The 10,459-nt window shown below is 41.9% G+C and overlaps 1 pseudogene; it reads left to right on the top strand.

Annotated features, from left to right (window-relative positions):
* Positions 1–6,838: 6,838 nt before the first annotated feature.
* On the top strand, positions 6,839–6,957 carry LOC145071804 (5S ribosomal RNA; annotated as a pseudogene).
* Positions 6,958–10,459: the final 3,502 nt, after the last annotated feature.

Raw genomic sequence — 10,459 nt, 5'->3', positions numbered from 1 at the left:
TGAGTTCTTTTATTACTACTATGGATCGATGTGTCATATTCTAATGACCTATCATCGTATGTTGCAACGCTTAGACTCAGGTCTTTTAGAGTTAAATTCTAAAACAGACTATGCCTTCCTTCATGTTCTAATGTGATATAATCACACTTTACCATTAGGCATTTCTAGCTACCAACTTCTTTAACAACGAGCGCGATTCTTCTATTGACCGTTTTGATTTCAATCGTTTGGTCTAAGTCGGACGCTACATTAGACTTGGTTCTCTGAACCACATAACCTACTCCTCGTAGTCGGACTCAATGTGATATGACCACTAGGGTCGGGATAACAACAATCTTCTTAGTCATTATCGAAACAATGGTAACAACGTACTTGAATAAAATGAAATCAATTAATAGCTTCTTGGTAACCTTGTGACTTTCCCTGATCCAAGTGTGAGTCCTGTGCTTCCGGTAGTATATGCCTCTACTACCATTCACACCTACTCATACTCGTCCCAAGTATTGTCCTGCAGTTTCCCAAGTCACCATGCAGCAAATCACACAACAATTTAACACACCAGATAACAAAACGAAGATTTTATTAGTTCTTGAAACTATTACATAGGTGTTCAAGTTCACCATAGACTATGCCTCTAATAGGCTACATCATAAAATACTATGGCTACTACATAACTTGATCTTCCGATATGAAGTCCTCATCCTTGATTCCTCGCACGGTTTTCTGCTTCGTCGAGGATCATGTGAAATGCCCTTGGCCTTGGTGGCATTTCTGGTCTTGCTGCTTTATTTTTCCTTGGGCAGTCTCTGGACATGTGCCCCTTGCCTCCACATCCGTAGCATACTTTATCATTATGTGTGCAGTCATTGGAATAGTAACCAGTCCTCCCACACTTGTAACAAGTCACTTCTTCGTTGCACTTCCCACCATGCTTCTTCTTGCATTTATCACACCATCTCGCTTCACCTCCATCTTCTCCTCCAAGCTTTGAGAATTTGCTTTCCTTGTTGGACCTCGAAGATCCTTCAAACTTCCGCTTCTCTCCTGCATTATCTTTTTCTAGACCCTTTTCTCTTATCTGGGCCTCTACGTTCTTAGCTTCCCTAACAGCTATTTTCAAGGTAGTTGCCATTTTGACCATTGGGCCAAAGTCAGTGGGCAGTCCGTTAGCAAACCTATCAATCTTGGAGAGTTCAGTAGGCACGAAGTAGGGGAATAGCTTCATCCTCTCGGTGAATGCGGTGGCATACTCATCAACACTCATCTTCCCTTTCTTCAGGTTCTGAAACTCGTTGTTTAGGTCTATTAGATCTATCTCCGAGCAATACTGCATTTTCAACTGTTCCAAGAACTCTTCCCATGACATCCTTAAGGCTTCTCCTCGTGGCATCGTATCTGCCAATAGCTTCCACCAGCTCAAGACTCCAGTTTTTAGTTGTCTTACGGCGAAGACGGTCTTCTGTTTCTCGCTGCAGTCACAGCTTTCAAACACCATCTCCATCTCGGAGATCCAGTCCATAATCTCGATAGGCTTTGGGCTTCCTGAGAGACTTGGTGGTTTCGCACCCAAGAAATTTTTGTACATCCGCCCATCCTTGTTGTTTCTCCCTTCTGGGCCATCCCTTTGCTCACCTTGAGTCCCTGCTTGACTCACTTGGCGGCTGTAGTTCCCTTCCTCCGATTGCTCGGGAATCAGCTCGGGTTGCTCAGTGGGCATAGTAGGTTCGTCCCTATTTGACATCCTCCTCATTTCTTCCCTTTGTTCAGCTAGCATAGCCCGAATCATGGCTTGAACTCCAGCCATGGTGACTGGCTCAGGTGCAACTTCTTCTACAACAGGTATTTGCTGAACCACTGGGGGTTGGTTCCTATTCTCATTTGCATTCACGTTTCCGCTACGGGTCCTTGCCATCTTGATCTATACACCGAATAAGGTGAATCTAGACCTTTACTTAAGATTGACGTTTAAATCATCCTTATTACTCGGAAACGTTTACATGCTAGTTCTAATATCATAGTCGTACGTTTAGAATCCTAAACACATAAGGTTTCCAGATCCGGTCAGCAACAGACCATAGATCCGATGAAACTATAGCATAACAAATCATTTATCACATAAAAGCAATTTAGGCATCATTCCTAAAATAAGCTAGTGCTCACACCTCACAATCATCGCTTAGCATTCTAAGTTTAAGTCTAGAAATAAATCCATATTCCTAGTTCGCTTAAACTAATACTCTGATACCAACTGTGACATCCCCATTTTCATGGCCAGAAAGGACCGATTTTGTTTATGCTTTATAAAAATTAGATTTCTTCTTTTAATAAAAATGTTGCGGAATTTGTTCCCAGAAAAACACGATAAATACGTTATTAAAATATTTTCGAAGAAATGTATTTTATTCATTTTAAAACGTTTGGGATGTCATCGTTAATACAGAAACATAAGCATAAATAGAACTTACATTTATTTACACTAGTGATCTACATCTCTTTAAATCTCTCAGTGTAATGTGACTTCATATCAACACTTGTGATATAAATAAACTGAGTGGGTCAGGTTGGGAAACCTGGTGAGTACATAGGGTTTTCAACCCACAATAATATAATTATTATGTTTAAACAATCAAACAATCAACCCAATTACCCATCCCCATTATCTTCTTTACTCTTAAGGATTTAACCTAAGAGTCATCTATCCTGCATTCGTTTATTCCGAAGTCCCTTACTTCCAGGGTTATAGGACTGGCACTAAATCCATAGCAGCCAACGTTCGTTCGTAAAGCACTAATTCCATATCTGCTATATCATACTCATCGGGTACTAAATCCATAGCTACCAGTGTTTAATAGGTACTAAGTCCATAGCTACCAATTCCTAACAGGTACTAAGTCCATAGCTACCAGCGTCTAACTAATAGGTACTAAGTCTATAGCTACCAATTCCTAACAGGTACTAAATCTATAACTACCAGTTCCTAATAGGTACTAAATCCATAGCTACCAACGTCTAACTAATAGGTACTTAGTCCATAGCTACCAATTCCTAATAGGTACTAAATCCATAGCTACCAACGTCTAACAGGTACTAAGTCCATAGCTACCGGTGTTCGTCCCATAGGCACTAAGTCTATAGCTACCAAAGTATACTCTCATTATCTTATATCTCTCATCATTCATCTACCCATGTCATACCCAACATATTCGTATATATAAAATACGTATACAATTTAAATCCTTTAAAACATGTATAAAACGTTCATCCAGCATAGACAGCAAGTATTCAGATAATATGCACACATAGCACGTAGTTTATATAAAATACTTCATATCTATGTGTAAGATGAAAGGGACTATGCACTCACCTGAAAGGTGGTGACTCAACACTCGAGCAGCGCTTCGATACTCTCAAAACAACTTTCCTTCGATAAAACCTAGTACCAATACCACTAGGGTTTAGTCTAACGATAATCGCGACAAATTAATAGTCTAACTATTATTATTATTATATAAGCGTTAAATAACACTCAATATAACTCATAATAATAGCCCAAATAATTATTTTAAGGACCTAATAACATTCCTATAATTATTTGAAAGCTATATTAAAAATTGCGTAAGCGTAGCACACTTACAGCGAATTCTATCGAAAACCGGAACTTAATTGGAGCAGTGTTTCGAAACCGAAAGGCTTTTTTTCTCGGGACTCCGGGAGCCTCGGGGCTTCCTTAGGGTGCTAGGGGATCATCTAGGCTTAGGAGAGGGTTAAAACCCTTAGAGAGAGAAAGAATTTTAGAGAGAGAAAGAAATTAGTGTGTTTTGCTCGGCAACCCTCGCAACCTATTTATAGGCGTGAGCCTTCGGAGGTACGATGGGTGTACAGTAGCATTATGCTGCGCGTAGCTTCGGATAAGACTAAGGCATGGCAAGCTTTGGATGGTGAGACGTGGAGGCTTGTAGACCGAGGAAGAGTTCTTCTATGCGGGGCGTTCCGAACCTCGTACGTGGGGTGTCTGATGCTAACGCTGGGCGTATGCGAGGGGTTGCTTGCCATGCATCCGAGGCGAGGCCTTCTTCAGCGATGAACAGTCTAGATCGTGCCACGTCATCTCATCTAGCAACAGCTTCGCAAATTCAAGTTTAATCTTTAAAAATTCGTAACTTTCGCATATGAGCTCCGTTTTCGACGTTCTTTATATCCACGCGAAGGCGGGAACGTACTCTACAACTTTTGTTTAGATTTTGTCGGCTAATTTTGACTCGATTTTAAATTTTATATTATTAACAGGTCGGGACAGGATTGGTCCGTTAAATCCTCATAACTTCTTCATCCGACATCCGTTTTCGCCCATCTTTTTCTCTTTACGCTACTCTTAACGAGATCTTCGATTCCCATTTAGGTCGTGTAGGCCAAAAACCGCTCGATCTAATATTCAAATTTCGGGCTGTACACTGCTAGTCCGAAACTTCGAAAAATCATAACTTCTTCATACGAAGTCAGATTTGGGAGTTCTTTTTATCGACGTTCTTAGTTTAACGTATTCTACGACTTTCGTTTAGATCGCTAAGGCTAAGTCTCGTTGTATCGTAAATTCACTATTTACGCTTCCCGGTGCCGTGCCGGTTCCGTCGCGAAACTTCGACGGGTCGTAACTTCTTCGTTATAACTCGGATTTCGGTGTTCTTTATATGTATGGAAACCTTGTGACATATTCTCCAACTTGGTTAAGATTATTTATTCTAAATAATGTTTTCTCGAAAAGTCATTTTCAACCCCTATTGCCTCTAATTTGACTAGCCCGGATTTACAGGCGTTACAGTATCCCTGAATCAAATCATAAAAACATGAAATATGAGGAGTTGTACAATCTCGCCTTCACCTTCTCACAATCATCAGAAGTACCTGAAACAATAATCGATAAATGTAAGCTTGAAGGCTTAGTGAGTTACCCCCCAAAATACCAATTACATACTTATATAACCATATCATATAAATATATAAGCAAACATATTTCATAATGAGCCATCAGTCTAGACTGACTCCCGGTCCTCAGTCTATCTTGACTGCTCTCCGAACCCTCAGAACGTCCGGACCGCCCTCCTCAGGGCCTTCAGCCTATCCGGACCGCTCATTGGGCCTTCGGTCTGACTAGATTTGCCTGACTCGGGGCTGCAGTCTACCCGGTCCCCCTATGGTGTCTTGGCATACTGCACACAACAGGACATGCCTCAACCCTTTCCCCAAACCAACAAACATGTGCACATACATATAAAAAAGTAAACATTCAGATCTAACAGATCACTAATCATGGCAACCATCCTATAACCAGGATACCGATCTAACCGATCACTAACATAGAAACCATCCTATAACCAGGATATTGATCTAACCGATCTCTAGCATAGAAACCATCCTAACTACCGGATGTAAATCAATAAACATATCATGCAATAAACCTGGATGCAAATCCGATTAGGGCAAGCATTGGTGCCTTAGACCCTGTTGATATAGTGAGGAGAACTCACCTTGTAAGTAGTGCTGAAGTGAACTGAAAGTCTCCGATCATTGTCTCACCGAAAATCACAAACTATCCAAATAATACACTATGTCAATACATGGAATATCAATCTTGACTAAAGGTCCACAAAATCCATTTTGTCCTTTATCTTTATTGGGCCAAGGCCCAATTGCCAAATCCTTGATTTTAAAAGCCCATATATCCAAAGCCCATTAATGGCCCAAATTTCCCAATTTGGGACTAACTTCCTAATTGGGCCTTATTATAGGATCCCTTATCAAAACTGGCCCAACCTCAATTATTCAGAGGGCCCAACAAGGCCCAAGTCCAATTAGTCCAAAAGCGGACCAATCCCGAAGCCCAATTCGTCAAAAGACTAAAAGAGGACGTACGCAGGGCGTACTCCTTTGGTACGTTGGGCGTACTCTTCCTGAAGTTGACCACCATCAGAGTGGTTGACTCAGTACATTGGGCGTACAGGAATTATGCGGGGCGTGCGTGGGGTTTTTCCAAAACCCTAATAAGTGCTTAATGGCTTAAGAACTTAAGTCCAAACTCCAGATCCATCCACCAAAAGTGCCTTATAACCATAAAGTCTTGAACATAAAGACTTTGGACGTCCAAAAAGTTCCTAATACATGGTCTTAATCCATTAATACCTTCCTACTTCATGTATCAGACACATTTAGCTATTGGGACATCATTTTTATCACTTAGGACCTCTTCAAGGGTCTGATACGATAACTTATCTCGTCCAAATCATATCATGCACCAACTTGGAACTTTTGGGACAAGACATGGTTCCATAAAGCTAGCATAGCAAGATCTATATCATACAAGCATAAAGTTTGAAACTTTTTACATTCTAGAGCTTCTAGAGCATAAGGAAACTTCAGATCTACAAGCTTATCCTCCTTCTCTAACTTCTTGATGCAGCTCCTTCTTCTCCAACTACTCAGAACACACTCAATAAGCTCACACACTCAAGGAAAGGATTATGGTTTGGTGAAAACATATCAAAACTGTGGAGGCTGAGGTAAGAGAGGGTTATGAGCTCATAAGATTGATTATATAACACTCAAACTCTAAATATTAGGCGCGCCTTAGTACGTATGGTGTACTCTTATGTACGCTCAACTTACTCCTTCCTGATCCAAGGTTGCAACCTTGGCCCTAAGATTTGTCCTGGCTCGACACTTCCAACCTCAAGTACTACAAATGACAAAATAAGGATAGCAGAGAGGATTCGAAAATACCTGCAAAATCTCGGGATGTTACAACTCTCCCCCACTTGACCTAGACTTCGTCCTTGAAGTCTGCTTGGGCGATCATACCAGCACTAATGCACCAGATCCCATCAGAACTCCGTAGTTAAGCATGCTTGGGCGAGAGCAATCTAGGGATGGGTGACCCTCTGGGAAGTTTTTGCGTTGAGAGCCCAAAGCGGACAGTATTGTGATACATTCCATAGGGGGATGTTACAAATGGTATCAGAGCTGGGGCATGCGTCGATGTGTTCGACGGGGACGTCGAACCCTATAATGGGGGTGAAGGTGGGTTGCACCGGATCCCGCATCGGCTTGGAAGGAGAATGAAGTATTTCCTTTAAAAGGGATGTGGATACCTTCCTTGACACAACACGTTTTAAAGTCGTGAGGGCAGCAGATCCCATAAGAACTTTGCAGTTAAGCGTGCTCAGGCGGGTGTAGTACCGGGATGGGTGACCCCCTAGGAAGTCCTCGTACCTAGTGGCCCAAAGCGGACAATATTATGATACGTGCCAAAGGGGGATGTTACATATTCCTACCATGTACCTCTACTCAGCATACACATAGAGCATAACAGACAATGTCAATCAATAGCGTCCCCCTAGGCTAAGGCATCATGAATCAGGAAACTCTAAATCTAAATTTCTGAAATACCTAGCCTATCATCTAGCATGTAGTTCTAATATCTCATAAGTATCTTCTCATAATATAACCAAGTAAGGATATTTTGGGAAATCACCGTTCGGGCTTTGGTTGATTGTACACACTACTTCATCTCGTTTCCTCATAAAATCTTTTGCTTGTTTAGAAAATCATTTCTTTTTAGAAAATTTTCTCAAATACTCAATTTGAATCCACACATACTCGATGATAGCTTATTTTATTTCCTTATTTTTATTAGTTTATTTTAGATTTTTAGCTCTTTTTATTAGTATTGCATTGTATATTCTTTATTTTCTTTATCATGGATCGTATCGGGGACTTGTTATGTTTCATGAGGAATTTCGCAGGGTTTTGGAGCTTTTTGTGATTGTGGATTAGAGTGAAGACGGCTTAGTGGGCTCCCGAGGCATTGTTGGGCTTGGCGGAATCAAAGAAGAAGAATTGGGCTTTTAAAGTTGATGGCTTGGATTATTTGGGCTTGTGAAGATGGATCATAAATTTCTAATTTTGGGTTTGGAGCATCCATTTGGTAGCTAAATGATGATTGGTGGATTCAAATTACATGGACAGGGGGGGACCAAAGGAATCTTTGGTAGTGGAATGGTGGACCAATGACAACACAGCAGCGTTTGCGCGGGTGGAATTTTCGTCGCGCGGGTACCCGCGCAACTACCCAGTTTGGGTATTTTGGTCATTTGGCACACCATAACCTTGGGGGATCAGATCTAGAGGCACATTGACGATTTTCACCATTGGAGACCTGGAAGAGGCGATTTTGGGAGCTAGAAACCATTGCCTTTCATCTTTCCAAATCTTAGGTAGTTTCTTTATGCAGTTAGATTATTGTTCTTGTTACTTTGTTGCCATGAGTGGCTAATACTCTTATTTGGTTGACTTTGGCTGAAAACCAATGAATGTTTGTGGGTTTTGAAGGATTTATGTTTATTATCAATTTATTCCATGTTTATGATTCTAGTTTTCAATTCTTATGCTTATTTGATGCTTTGATCATGAGCTTAGTAATTGAATGAGAAATTGTTGATTTGTTTCTTTGATTTTGCATTGGATCATTGAATTTATCTAGAAAAAAAGCTTTATGATGGTAGAAATCATCTCTAGCTTATGAATCATAACTCCTTTATGGATGCGTAAGCATTTGACATCCTCTAGGAATTGGGGATTCCTTCATTCTTAAGGCTAATTGATTTCTTGGGATCAATTGCTTCAATTGACCCTTGATCTTAATTAAAAAGGTGTGTTGTGGGCTTCCCCAACCTCCATACTACTTATGAGGAATCTTGGCATCTCATGCTTCATGATTGCTATAACCAATTTGGGATGAAGGATAAACTTTGTATGTAACAGCCCGGAATTCCAGGTATCTTTATTGATTTGATTATTTTGTGTTTTAAGAGGGGACTCGGCAAGTTGGAGCTCAGACTCGCCGAGTAGGGTCGCGATTCTGGACACGAGATTTGTTTGGACTCGGCGAGTCTAGGATATGGACTCGGCGAGTCTGCGCTGTTTAATGAAACCCTAATTTCCCGGTTCTAAGCCCTATTTAAAGGACCTTATGGCCCTCATTTGCGGCCACCTTGAACCCTAAGAGCCCCCATATGACTGTGAGCCCTTGTGAGTGTATTTGGAGGCCATTTGTTCACCATTTTGTGTGATATTGCAAGAAAGGAGGGAGAGGATCAAACTTGAGGAGTTGGGGACTTTGGATCTGCTGCTAATTCATCAAGGGAGTCTTCTTGAGGTAACTTTCAGAGCCAAACTTCGTGTTTTGTGTTGATGTGTCAAATCTAGGGTTTCTTCTTGCATTTCTTGGCTTAAATTGGAAGTATGAAAGGTTCCATGGAGATATGGAACCTAGATCTGGGCCTTAGCAGGTCCAGGAGACCCCATATGACTAGCTTTATGTCCATCCTTTCTAGTTAGAAGCTAAGGTGGTCATATTAGAGGTTGTTTCCCCAAAATAAGCCTTGTACGCATTGCATGGCAACCAAGACTGAGACTTTACGTGACAAATAAGCTTGGGAAGGCCAGATCTATGAATGGATGGAACGGATCTGACCGCAAAAGCCAGTTTTAGCTGGTGCATGGCATGGACTCGCCGAGTCTGATGAACAGACTCGACGAGTCGCTTGAAGATTGTCCTTGAGGACACCCAGTGTGTAGTCCTGACCGAGTTATGGTTGACTCAGTGAGTCAGGACGAGTTAGAGAGGGTCGACAGGTGGACTGAGTCGAGCTGGGACTCGCCGAGTTGTTCTTGAGACTCGGCGAGTTGAGTCGGGGTGGCCCCGCGACTCTCCCAGGTGGAACTCGTCGAGTCAGGGGAAGTACTCGACGAGTAAGAAGGGAATCCTATGGAGTTGGCGGATGCGTCTAGACTCGCCGAGTTGCCCTTGTGCACTCGCCGAGTCCGGTCAAGTTGACCGTTGACTGTTGACCGTTGACCAGAGTTGACCTATGTTTGACTTCTTAGGGATAGTCAAACTTAGAAGATAAAAGTGTTAATAAGAGATGTATGATGTTATAGGGAGATTGTAGCTCGGAGGATCGAGCACGAGTGACTTCGGGATTTGCTAGCTTTCGATATTTACGAGGTGAGTCTTCTCACTATACTGTACCCGGAAGGGTTTGACTGTGTGACCGGAAGGTCGGATATGATATGTGATATATGTGCTATATGTGATAAGTTAATTGTTATACGTGCTATGTATGTTATGTGGGCCGGAAGGCATTATGTTATGGGCCGGAAGGCGTGTAATGTGGACCGTAAGGTTGGCGTGGGTAGGACCGGAAGGTTTACCCAGCCGGGACGGAAGTCCCCTGAGACACATGGACCGGAAGGTCAGGGCCTGGAAAGGCGTATGTGCGTAAGTTGTATTTTGGGGAACTCACTAAGCAATTATGCTTACAGTTGTTGTGTATGTGTTTCAGGTACTAGCGAGGACCGTGGGAAGGCGCCGGCGTGATCTGTACACACTGATAGATGTTTTGTG

Source organism: Lactuca serriola, chromosome 8, assembly GCF_051521515.1.
Source record: "Lactuca serriola cultivar US96UC23 chromosome 8, Lser_US96UC23_V15, whole genome shotgun sequence".
In the NCBI taxonomy this organism is placed as follows: Eukaryota; Viridiplantae; Streptophyta; class Magnoliopsida; order Asterales; family Asteraceae; genus Lactuca; species Lactuca serriola.
Note: the sequence above shows the minus strand (reverse complement) of the source record. Positions and strands in the feature narration are given on the sequence as shown.